The sequence below is a fragment of the Centroberyx gerrardi genome, chromosome 24 (genome assembly GCF_048128805.1).
Source record: "Centroberyx gerrardi isolate f3 chromosome 24, fCenGer3.hap1.cur.20231027, whole genome shotgun sequence".
Taxonomy (NCBI): domain Eukaryota; kingdom Metazoa; phylum Chordata; class Actinopteri; order Beryciformes; family Berycidae; genus Centroberyx; species Centroberyx gerrardi.
In genome coordinates this window covers 8,956,540-8,970,210 of record NC_136020.1, presented here as the reverse complement: position 1 = coordinate 8,970,210, position 13,671 = coordinate 8,956,540, and the positions used below count along the sequence as shown (strand labels likewise).

The following is a 13,671-nucleotide window of genomic DNA, read 5'->3' as shown; positions in this document are numbered from 1 at the left end:
ATCGCAAAGTGAAGTTAAAACCTACAGAAACCTGTTGAGCTGATGAAAATAATCTACGGAATTCGCCAAATTAAACAGAAGAACAAAGCGATGGAAGGATAAGAGCAGCAGACAGATAAATCTGCTCAACTCTCAGCCCTGGAAACTTTCTTTCTCTCCCTGCATACAATCAATAGGCTTCCAGTGTGTGTTGTTTTAACCTTCATTACTTATCCATCGCTGAGCCTACAGATCGCTCTGCAGCTTTGCCTCGCTCCATCGCTCTACACTGTGTCTGTGTGTGTGTGTGTGTGTGTGTGTTCCTTACCTGGGCATCCAAGACAGCCCTTTGTTGCCAAGTCAAACTAAGCAACGATCAACTGTACGCTACACACACACTCTCCATTGCTGAAATACGAAGCTTGTTTCTGAAATCTGATGGCAAAACAGGGTCGGCATCACAGTATGCATACCATACTTATTGAGACATGTGTACACATACTCTCACACACACACACACACACACACACACACAGGTCCTGGCATGCAGCAGCTCAGCCCAGATAATGATTGATCGGTATTTGGATAAGTCGTCTTCCTCCAATGACAAACAGCCACAGTAATGTGTGTGTGTTTGTGTTTGTATGTTACAACAAATACAGACAAGTATGTATTTGTCCATCTATTCAAAATAACATCACCTCCCACATTTTCTCTTTCCCCTCTTTGTCATTTGTCTGTGTCCCCTCAACTGCCACACAACAAAGGGAGGCAGGGTGACTGACTAACTGATCAATTCATTTATTGATTGACCGAATCAATAAATCATGTGAAGTGAGCGCTACATAGAGCTGATACAAGAGACAAAACCTTCAACTGCATCCATCTACCACCCACCCATCAGTGGAAGACAGGCCGAGAGGAAGAGAGTGGGAGGGAGAGAAATGCATATGAAAGCTTTTATTCAATCTACCTATATAGTACATCCATTTTTTTTATGTTATTTGAAGTGGGGGATAGTGTATCTCGCTTTGGAACGATGCCCGTCGTATCTAAATCCAAAGGAAGATGAAAGAGTAGCAGGGAGAGAAAAAAAAGGTAAACTCAGATCTCAGAGGCAGCCGAGGGGAGATGCAGCTGCAAAACAGAAAAAAAAAAAAGATATATCCTTGACAAGAGAAAAGGTGAATCCATTTTTCCCTTCCAATTCCTCAAAGTGAGCCAGCCGACCTGGGGGCCGGAGTGACGGCCGATTACGGCTTCCCCAACACACACACACACACACACACACACACAACCACACACTCTCATTCTGAGTCAAACACACATAGGAGAACACACCCATCCACGCCACAGCATTAAAAGGGACGTGTTTAATTGCTTGTTAACAAATGTTTGCTGCGCCAATGGCAAAAGCCACCGGTTTCCTGCCCAATTTAGTTGTCCAGGATGGAAAGAGAGAGAGAGAGAGAGAGAGAATGGAGAGAGGAAGGAGGGGAGAGGGGAAAAAAGAAATTAGAAATTAGACATAGGAGAGGAGGTTGAAGAAAGCGAAGATGGAGGAGGGGGTGTGATGGTGGGTGGTGAAATATGGGGAACGATAGGGAGAGGGCAAGAGAGAGAGACAGAGACAGAGAAAGCGAGAGATAGAGAGGGTGAAAGAGGCTATCTGATTGAAAGGAAAACAGAGATTAAGTGGAAGTGCAAATGCATTGTGGAGAGGCACGCTGTAGCAATACAGCAAAACTGAAAAGCCATAGGGGGGTAAGAGGTACAGAACGGCAGCGAGGCTGAGGGAAAGCGAGAGAGCGAGAGAGGGAGAGAGAGAGAGAGGTGGAGGAAAAAGTGAAAGTATAACAGTGACTGACAGGGAGAGAGAGGGGGAGGCAAACGAAAGAGAGCTTGTGAAAGCGGCTGGAGAAATAAGAGAATGACAGAATGAACGATTGAATGATGGACCTCAGAGGGGGGCAGGAGGGAGAGAAAATGAAAGAGTGGGCATATAGAGACGGAGGTTGGACGGCGCAATGGGAGGGGAGAGAAACCAATGCTAGTCCTGTGCCTGGATACCGAGTCGGTCATAGTATATCCATTCAGTCCCCACAGCCCATTGGATAATAAAACCTCATGCAATGCTGCCCTTCAAAGGCAAAAAACCAGTGTGTTTTAAAGGTCAAAGGTCATGATGAGGGTTCAGACTTCATATCAACAAAATTGATAGCCATAAACACTATTAAATAACATGCAATCCACCGCTGTACCAACAATGCTTTTATCGGGACAGACGATAAACAATGTTGAATTTGATCACAGCCACACACTTATCAGCACATGCAGGGGTGCAAATATAAACAATACATTTAGAGAGAAGGTGAGAGACCAGAAGAGAGTGTGTGTGAGCGAAAGGGGGAGAACAAAAGAGTGAAAGAGAGACAGAAAGAGACACCAGCAGTAGGCAGGTAAATAAGCTGTTACTGTGTGCGCTGTGGCCTTCCTGATCCCCTATGCACACACTCACTGACAGGAGGAATTGAGCCAGTGGTATAAGTGAAGGACAGTGTAATACACCTATAATGAAAGCCAAATCCCTGTGAGTGTCTGTGTGTGTGTGTGTGTGTGTGTGTGTGTGTGTGTGTGTGCAGCTGGATGTGTCCATCTTTATTGTTGCACCTTTTGTGATAATAAGGAGATAAATGATTAAAATGAGTGTGAGCATGTGTATCTTGGTGTGTGTGTGTGTGCATCCATTTGTACCTGACAGAGGTTGCCATAGCCCACTAGTGCCCAGCTGAGACACAATAACACCACATCTGCAACACTGTTACCAAAGAACCACACATAAGAAAAGATCACTCCAAATATCCCTTCCACCCAATTCTGGTTCTCCTACCAGGCAAATACACACATCTTCTTTGCTGTAGACAACTTCACACACACAAATACTATGCATACTATCTCTCATACACTGGGATGTGTGTGTGTGTGTGTGTGTGTGTGTGTGTGTGTGTGTGGAGGCGGGGGGGGGGGGGGGAGCGATCCAAACATCTGATAGCGCCGTGTTCATCGCTCCGTCTCTGGTGGCGACGCGCCGACTGTTATTAAAAACTACAGAGTAATATCTGAGCTGTCAGTCATCCCGGAGATTAAACACTGAGCCCTATTTCCTAAGCGCCACAGGCTTGGATAAATCATTATCAGCTCCCGCAGCCTCGGGCGCTAGGCTAACGCTAGGTTAATGCTAGGCTACTAACAAACCCAGTGCAACATAGAGTAACATAGTGTAGGACTCTGCTGGGTCGCTGCTTCGATTTATGATAAGAGGTAACGCTGTGAAGTCTGGGTCCTTGATTTGTGCATGTGCTGAGCTAATGCAAATGCACTAATGCTGCCTTCATACGCTGTTGGAAATATCCTTATCATGTTGAGCACACAAAAACGACTGGGGAAGCGGGGATTTTCTCTGATACTTAAGTTTCCAAGATATGATGCAAAGAGCATGGAAGCGGTGTTAACATTGTAAAATTGATGTGGATTGTGTACATCGTTTACACGCTTGACGCATGTTTTATCCTCTTCACTCTGCTCCTGCAGCACGAAGTAGTTCTGTGGTGCTTGATTAGAAAATAACAGCCACTAAAAACTACTTTTAATACAGGGTCCATTTTGTCATTATTCCCAACCAAAAGCACTTGAATGTACCACAAGTTGCATTAAAAAATTCTGCACTGGGAAGAAGGAGCTTACATGAAGCACCTGAAGGCAGCCAAAGAACCGCACTGCGATGATCCACCGTCTTCCTTAGAGCAGACAAGAGATACAATCGCTGGATTTTGAAGATCTGCCTCACCCCTCCCTCAAATTGTTCTGCCAAGTCAAAATTTCTCGGGCTTAACATGTTCCAAGATGAAAACGATTGTTTCGCAAGGCACAATTTTCTCAAGCCTTATCTTTCTTTTTTTCAATTTGTGGCTCACAGCGCACACTAAAAGCCAACCCCAGGTGTCCTTTACCAGAGCTAGCGTTCTACTAACAGGTGGAAACAGGTCAGTCCCACCGGCCCCTCCAGTGGGAGATGGGACTCCCTGTTGAGAGCATTCCTTCATGTCTGATAGCCCGTATCTCTCTAAACCCGGCCTAGGGGCGGCGAGGGCCCGGTCCGCACATATCGAATTGACACGTTCATGCCCCGATTCGAATAAGCGGAGTATATATCGCCACGGCAACCGGCTCGTCTCCCGCGGTAACCCATTTGTCGAGTCCCCTGATGCCGGTGTGACGACAGCCTTTGACTGGCATCAACTGAAATTCCATTTGTGTGTGTGTGTGTGTGTGCGACAGAGAGAGAGAGACAGGGGAGGTGAGGGTTAAATGTGAAGAGGTAGTGTTCATTCTCTGGTTCACTTACAAAGAGTGAGCAGGTAGGAGTTCAGTGTCTTGCTCAAGACACATGACTAGTGCTGGAATCAAAAACTGAGATCTTACAGTTACAGGATAATCTCTCTGACCTATAGGTGTATGGATTCAGTGTCATTCCCTTTAAACTGAACATGAAAATAAAATAAAATGTTAGATGCTTCTTGCTGTTCAGTATCTTGCTCAAACACACTTTGACAGACAAGATGTGCTGATGGACACACTGGCTTGTGTTTAGTATCTAACCACTAGGCCACTCTGCCACATTTATCACCTTTATATACAGTATGTGTATTGACATGTCCATGTGTGTGTGTGTGTGCCCCCTTGTGTACAATATGTCAAGGAGCAATAAGAGCACACCTCACAGCCTGGTTTCCACCGCTGGTTAAAAGGTTATCAATATGACCTCTTAGCAGACATTAAGGATTTAATTAGGCCATCCACGATCACTGACTACGACCCCTAAAACTTACATAAGTATTCAAATCTGTTCTCTGCAATCACATAATGCGAGGGCATGTTAGATGCTTTTTTTCAAACTACCACCACCATTCATTTTTTTACTTTAAATAACATGAGAGCGGATGCAAAAGCAGCCACTTTGGAAAAAGCACTGCACCTGGCTTCTTTTAAGGCACAGCTGAGCGCTTTCTAAAGTTGAGAACAGTTCAACTTTTCAGAAAAGGTGCTGAAGACTTTTTGTGAGCCAACCAATCACAAGGAAAAGGAGGCGGGGTTTCACCCTACGTAGGCAGCTGATTGGCTCCACTGCCTCCATGGCTGAAGCAAGCAGGAAATCTTCTCTTTGCCATGGCCAAACAAAACACACAAAAATCCAAACCAATGGTACATGCAACATGCATGCATGTATCTATTATTTGTTTGCGTATCTTTTTGCACAACTATTTTATGATGTGAACAAAACATCACATGTCATCGACAGCTGAATAGAGTGTCTGACATTGTTATGGAAAGTGTGTGACGCACTTTCTCATATTATCAGCACAAAATGCAGATGAGGCGGCGCTTTTTCTACAAAAATAAAGCATAATAATATCAGCACAGCATGTTGAGATGCTGTGGGAGCGCTGTGCTGATCAATAAAAGGATATGGGTAGCATTACAAATAGCCCACTGCGTCACACATAAATACACAATACAACTAGACTCTATTCTGTCCAATCATGTCTGATATACTCCTGATCACTGCCACCAAATCTGATCAACAGAATGAATTTCTTGACGTATGGCGCTGAATTCAGTTACTTTCTGCTTTGTTATTCTGAACTCCGTCTCGGCGTCTGCGTGAGCCTCTATTGTGTTCAGAGCTTCCAAACATGACTCACCATCACCTCAGGTCCTTTCAGCAAAAACTAAACCACCGGGGACCGAGAGAGATTTAAACAAAAAACACAAAGAGAGTGAGAGAGAGAGAGAGAGAGAGGGAAGGAAGGAGGGAGGAAAAAAAAAACAGGAGACAGAGGGGGGAGTTTTGCTGATGGCTACCAGGCAGCCTTCATAATAAAGCAATAATAAAGACAGACAAAACGACATTCAGGCACTTTGCTGATACGGTCGTGCATTCATTTCCAAGAGGCTTATTACTTAAAAGGCCGGATGGGAGCACAGATGAATGACACAAACACAAAGACAACAGAGACAGACACAATCGCCCCACCCCGCCCCACACACACACACACACACACACACACACACACAATGTATTCCAATCTGAACTTGTCCTACAGTACTAATAACATAACTGCGGGTGGCGAGAGGCGGAAGCTACATGAAACAAGCGTTTTTCAGACAGAATGTGTGATCAAAACCATCCCCGCTCTTTAATAAAATAGTGCTGTTAATTAGCGTTGCCTCTCAGTGGGAGATACATTAGCGAGGTTCACTTTACCACAAAGACTGCTAATGTCCAAGGGCACGAGATCGTCTGGTTGCCCACGCTGACATACACACCCACCAACATTCAAACACACTGAATGTACAAAATATTGGGGTCTCTTACTCTTTTCAGTGCACTGATGAAGTGAATCCAGGTAGAAGCCATTATCCCTTATTGATTTCGCTTATTAAATCCATGCCAATCACAAAGGAGATGTAGATAAAGCGAGTTAGAGAAGGATTTTTAAGCTTTGAGACAACTGAGATGTGGATTGTGCAAAAGGAGCTGCAACTCAATATCAGGAAGATGCCATTGATATTTTGCACATCCACTGTACATGCATGCACATTAAAATGCACAAAAAAATCTAAATCCCAAACACACAAAACCACACACACGTTAAAACGGCATTTTTAAAGTTTCTGCCTTTCCCCGCACCTCCCAGCTATCAAATTTGATTGAACCGCGTCTCTTCCTTATTGACCCTCTCGCCCCCCCGAGTCAAAAGTGCCGAGAAGAGAGCTGTAATTTCATCACATCTGCCTTCTGCCACATGACAGGGGGCACACATTCAACACATTCAACCTGGCTAGAATGGCAGGGAAAATTCCTGTCATTTCATATAAGTGGAGGCCAATCAAAGTCTGCAGAAAGCACTACTGGTTCTCTGCTTCAAAGTAGAATGGGGAAAAAAAGAAAATAACAGGCACATGCTAAGCGTCTCTGTTTCTAGTAAGCTCCGAACAGGAATAAATATGTTTCTGGACACTAGAAATAATTAGTTTATAAAGTATAAGCCTGATATGCAGACACAAAAACATCCAGCTGTGATTGTTTATAGCGATCAAAGGTAGACACAAGAGACAGAGCCAGTGTGTCAATTGGGCAGATAGTCAAGGAATGGTGGACTGTGTGTGTGTGTGTGTGTGTGTACATGCGCGTACATGAGCATCAAATCAATAGCGCACACAAAGTCACTGTTGACTTAAAGTATGACTTAATGGTGAAGTGCAACAGGCTGACAGCCCCATTGTGTATGTGTGTGTAAGAGTGCGCATGTCAGTGTGTGTTTGCGTCAAAGTACAAGTCTAGTGTGTGATCCTTCAGAACAAAGGATTGAATGAACCAAGTGAGATCTAATGAACTTAACGACACAAACAAATACACACCCTGACACACACTCACACTCACACAGAGCAGTGATCACTTTGCCATTTAAAGCTCATTAATCTGCTGGAGCACATCGATCACTCAGCCCCTCCGCGGCTGCGTCTGCGCTGCCATCAATAGAGTGAGTAGTCCTGTTTGCAGCCTATTTTCACATCTGACTTCCAAGGGACCTCTGGAGACTTTCGGGTTTTGTATGGCAGATTAGAAGCAGGAGTCTCAAAATAGGCCCATCTCAGAAACCGCATGGGAAACACTACAGTTTTTATAAGTAGGACCCAGGGTGTGTGGCAAAGAGAGAGAGGCTAAGTGAGTGAGTCAGTCAGTCAGAGAGAGAGAGAGAGAGAGAGAGGGGGGGGGACAGAGAGAGAGAGAGAGAGAGAGAGGGGGGGGGGGGGGGAGAGAGAGAGAGAGAGAGGAAGGTAAAACTAAAAGCAAAACCACCACCTAAAACTTCCTGCATCCTGCGTGATTGAACTTCCTGTTTACCTCTTGCTTATCTACAAACAACTGATTACTTAATGGGAACAGCATGCGACAGCAACAGAAACTGCACCAAAGTGGTTTGAACTCGATTACTTATGTGACAACAAGTTTACTTGAAATAGGCTCTTCTATACCTGTGTGCTGTCAAACTTCATTACAGTGTATAGATTTTTTTCTAATGAGCGGTATCTAATTAATAAAAGGAAGTATTGATGTCTTATTGTGAAATATCAACTTTAACTATGCATCTTCACACCTAAACTGTGTAGTTCCAGTGTCGATTTGATTAGACTATTAGATTAGATGAAACTTTAACGATCCCATGAGGAAACTGGGCAGCAAGTAGTTATAGTATCGTAGTAGTAAGGTAAAAAAAAAATAAGAATAGAGCAAATGGGGGTTATATAAACACTTGGATGTATGAAGTAGAAAAGTTTGAATGAAAATGTGCACAAAAAAAAAAGTATGGATTCAAGGATTACCAGAATGTGCAAAAATAGCAGCAGTATGCTGAGATATAAAGACCATGTGAGATTTGTGCATTATGAAAAAGGTGGAGAAAATAGGAAAACATATAATTATGAATGATATCTTAAAGCATATCAAAAATGATCAAATATCAATACAAATACAATACATAGATCTGCGGCATTCATACAGTCTGGGTCTATAACATGCCATACAAAAGTACTGTGTCTCGGCTTGTAGATGTGAGAGAACTAAACAGCTTCCAGATATTTTCACTTCACTTTACAGATCAATATATACAGACCAGCAGATCTGCATGTGTTTGTTACTGTTTGTCACTGGGGGGCTGCAGCATTCGCGGAGGACAACACTGCTGGCAGCTTTGCCTCACTTTTGCATAAGATAACACTGGCGCTCCCCACATGGAGGGAGACTGAGGGAATATCTCAACCGCTGGCCAACATTACGTAAGCCATAGTTCCGTAGCATTGACACCGGCACCAGTGATGGATCGGGATATAAATAGGCCTCTTTTTTACCCAACTGCCCACGCGGGTGGCTGACACCTACATACTTTGCCGCGGGGCCGGAGATCGGTTGTGTAAACGCTGGGTCGGTGTCGAAGAACCGTTCAGGGTTTTCACTGAGAGATGCCGAGAAGAGGCTGAGAGGAACAGAAGGAGGGAAAGATAGAGAGAGAGAAGGGGAGAGGAAGGAAGGAAAGACCTTTTATGGTGCGCAGGGAAAAAAGAAAAATAGTCTTCCCTTCACTTTCTTGTCCTCACTTCCCTCTCCAACCCCCTCAATCTGACATTTCATTCTCTCCATTTTTTAGTTTTTTTCGTTCATCAACCCCTCCTCCTCTTGCAACGCTCGGCTCTCATTCTCTCTCTCACCCACTCTCTTTTTCATTGGCATCCTTTGAATTCTGTGACTCTTTGCCTTCTGTACCCACATACATGCATATATACTGCCGCTCTCTCTCTCTCCCTCTCTCTCTCGTTCGCTGTCTCTCTCTGTAAGCCACTCGTTACCGTGGCAACCCTACAATGGACCTTATAAAGCTAATAAGTAGAGAGCAGGAGGGAGAGATGAGCGGAGAAGGAGAAGAAGAAGGGAAAAAAAAACAGAGAAGAATGAAATGAAAAAATAAATGGGTGCCAATCTATTCCTGGTGTTGGAGCTGCAGGCTAAGAGAGAGAGGGAGAGAAACATAAAGGGAGAGAGAGACAGAGAGAGAGAGAGACAGAGAGACGGAGAGAGTAGAGGTACACATACTTGGAATTAATTACACAGTAAGTTATATCTATAATGTGTTATGAGTGCTTATATAATGCTTATAAGCATGGTCATAAGGCATTATGAGTGCATTATAATTCCTTAATATAATTGTATTTAGATGCTTTGGCAGTACTGTTCATGTAAGATTGATGCCAATAAAGCAGAGTGAATCGAATTGAACTAATGAAATTGATAGAGAGGAAGACAGAGAGAGGACAATCTTGCCTCTGTTGGAAATAGTTGCAGTGTGTTTGCATCAACAGTTATGTTTCTGTCAGGCAAATTTATAAAAACTTTTTACATTTTGCAAAAGATAAAATGCTAACGAGGTGTGTTTCCATCAACTGGGTGAGTCATTCAAGAATATATTAGTACTGGGCAAGTTGTTGTTTAGTGTTTAGTTTAATGTAATGTTTTCCATATTTCATGCTTTCATCCATCAACAAGAAAACAAAGAAATGCACTTGGCAATATTCTAATAAACCAACTAATGGCTATACAACCATAGCGGGCGACTTATATATGAGAGTGACAGCAGGTGTAATATTTCTGAGAGGTCATGTTGGACGGATATTTCAACTGCAATGAAACTGAACCATTCATCAGGCCAGTCATGCCAAGCCAACATCATTATCGCCCCAAAAATATTCGCTTTCAAGCAAGCATAACCATTTTTTCTGCAATTTTGAGGAAAGGTAATCAAAATTTTATGTTTCCACTCTGCTTTTCTAGCTTGATTCATGCTAATTAAAACAAGACTCAGATGTAAACCCAGCTAATGTGTTGAATCATGGGAAGTAAACAGGATCAGTCTCAGTCCTCAGCCTTTGTCCCCATTTGTCCTCAGCAGGTATCAGTCAGACATCACTGTCTGGTCCAGGACTCATTATGTGGGTTCAAGAGGGAAATAACACACTCTTGTTACATAAATACCATGGCAAGGCTTCAATGGGAATAGCAGATGAAGATGTCTCATTCAATTGCATGCGTGTGTGTGTGTATGCACCTGTAGATTGATAATGAAAGGAGAGCGTGTGTTTCGTTTGAGGCACTGCACAGTTAGAAAGCGCCGAGATCAAAGACTGGCTGGCCCTCTGAACCGCTCCTGAATGAATAACCAACACACACACACACACACGCGCACAGAAAATGCCTCCCACCCCATCGACTTCCCCTCCTTCCCTTCTTTCCCTCTCTGTCTCTTTCTGCTTCTTCTCTCGGTGCTCGGCGGCAGCGTGTGTGAACTGTTGGACAGATTGAAACTGGGTGAGAGAAGGAAGTCTTCACAACCGTCGCCAAGGCCGCCGCTTCGCCATGACAACAGAGGAATCTCATCGCTATGGGAACGCATGAGCCGGGTAACTAGGAAATGACACAAAGGAAATGAAGGTTGGGAGTCGCATGCTGTAGACCAGTGGTTCCCAAAGCGGGGTTCGGGGACACCCGGGGGTCCTAGACGCGGTTCCACGGGTTCCCATGCAATGAGGAATAGTTTAAGTCAGTAGAAATGATCCTATTTAGATCATGTATAACGGTGACTATTGTAATCATAGGTTTCATTCTAACACTATCATCTGCCCATGTACAGTAGACAGTTATACAACTCCATACTAAATAAACAACAACAAGAATCTTCCTATATGGGGCGGTGAACGACTCATGGCGTAAACAGCCAAGTGCTTGCCGATGCTGGTATGACTGTTTGCATGTGTTTGTGTGTGTGTGTGTGTGTGTGTGTGCACATGTGCAAGACTTAACAGCCCTGCTTACGAGAAAACATTCATTACATAGAATATTCCTTTTAGAGGAGAAACTTTTAGACGCAGCGGGGGGGAATTCATTAGATGAAACTCACAGTGTTTCATCTGGCCTGACAGTAAGAAGGACTCCCCCACAGGACTCGCAATGCGTCTTTTTCTGATCTCTCCGAGCCAACTTTAAAGATATCCGGCGGAGTTTTCCCCTGGCTGGAACGGCTTGTTTGCATCCTATTTTCCACCCGAACAGACTGGAGTGTGTATTGCCGGTGCCTAATCTATGAGCTAAGAATAGTTCTCACCTCAAAAAACCTTTGCAATGTCCCTTTTTTCTTTAAAGAAGTTTTAGCCATTCCGTTGTTTTCCATCTTTCTTACAGGGTAACAGCAGGGTGCCACACAAATTAAAACTGGAAACTTGGTGAAGCTGTAATATAAACAGCCTATTGTTTGAAGAATCCAGTTTGCTTGCCTACCAGGAAAAACCAATAAAATAAAAGTGGGAATGCTTGATTTAATACCCAAGAAAAATTCTTTGTGTGCCTGCTGGAAAACCATGTGATGCACAATTTTCAATTATGTGTTTTTCTTATTTGCCTTAGTCACACCAAATTCATAACCAAAGGTTAAAAACATCATTGGATATCTTTAAACATTGGCTGTCTTGAATCTAAAAATCCTTTGCAACTAAAGACAACAGTTGAAAGACAACTACATTGACTATTTAATAGCAATGGACACTCCTGTAAGTCAGGAATAAGAGCCATTTCTACCCCAACACCTAAATCCTCTTCATGGTCTGATGCACTTGTACTGATCTTACAAGTTGGAATAAGCATTAACAAGACAGGCATGACTGACCTGGGATAACTAGTGGTGTAAAATAATTCTTTCTGCTTGTTTCAAACCTTCTTGGATCCCCAGACAGGTTGGGTTCACAGTTCAGTATCACAGAAATGTTCATCACAGAAATGCATACTAAACTGACACTTTCCAGTGATTTTTTAACACTGGCACTCAGCATGCTGTGATGTGTGGGAAACACCACCTACATGCACCTAAACACTTGAAAATAAACAAGAAGAAGTATTTGCAAGATGATTTCACCCATGACTGAGCCATAATATGCATAATGATATGGATATGATGTGTTGAAATTTGATGTAATGATGTCACATACTGTACTGAGACGGGAAGTTAGGGGTCAAATTGAAATACGCTCAATGTCAACCACCTGAACAAGACATAGGCTGATCTGGGATGACACCCATCTAGACAGATTTAATCTACCACAGAGTCACCTCACACAGATGACAGGTGTCACAACCTGGCAGACAGAATCAATCAATTTCCTAGCTCATCCATCCATCCATCCATCCATCCATCCATCCATCCGTCCATCCATCCATCCATCCATCCATCCATCCCTCCTCTCACATTACTTGGTCAAGGTTTTAGAAGGATTGTAAAACAGACAAAGGAAGAAGAGAAGGGAGGCAAGCTACAGGTTAAGTAAAAGAGAGTGAAAGACAAGCTTTAAACCTGCAATAAGTGATTTCAGACCCTCATCACTTTTCCCACATGCAAAAAACTGTGTATGTTTCACATACAATACACATACAGTAAAATTTGTTTACAGACATGTTTCAAAATATAAAAAATGCATTTGTGTGTATATTTTGGATATACTTGCAGAAATATGCTTAGAAAAGTGATTAGAAAAAAAAATATTTCCAGTGTCCAAGTAAATTTTTAGTCAATTTTTGTACATTTTGAAACATATCAAAACATATTCTGAAGAATATGAAAAAAAAAAATGCAGTATGAGTTGAAGCACAATTGGACAGAAATGGTTCAACTACTGTTCCCCGAGCCAAAGTCTGCTCTCCCCTCTTTCCTCTGTCCCACTAAGTGCAACTACTACCAGTTCTTTATAAGCTGTGTTGTTGGCCTCTAAGGTGTTCGCCTCTTGGCACCGGACTCCAGGATGACAGGAGCAGAAATATGATTTCAATTTCCTGGGTCCCATGGGCGAGAGAATTAAAGTTTCATTTGGTTTCCAGGCTGAAAGAGTTTGAACAGCACCTACACTACGCAACAAAGACGGAATGAAAGACGAGACTTCTCACAACAGGAATAAAAAGGAAGGGTTGAGCAGCATTTATATCGTGGACTAAAATGGAAAGAAATTCATGTGACCAACAAGACTGTTTTATATGAG

General features: G+C 43.1%; 1 protein-coding gene across 2 annotated transcripts in view; it reads right to left on the bottom strand.

Moving 5' to 3' along the window:
• Window positions 1-13,671, bottom strand: part of anks1b (ankyrin repeat and sterile alpha motif domain containing 1B) — a 196,563-nt gene that overhangs the window by 63,130 nt on the left and 119,762 nt on the right. The window lies entirely within an intron of this gene.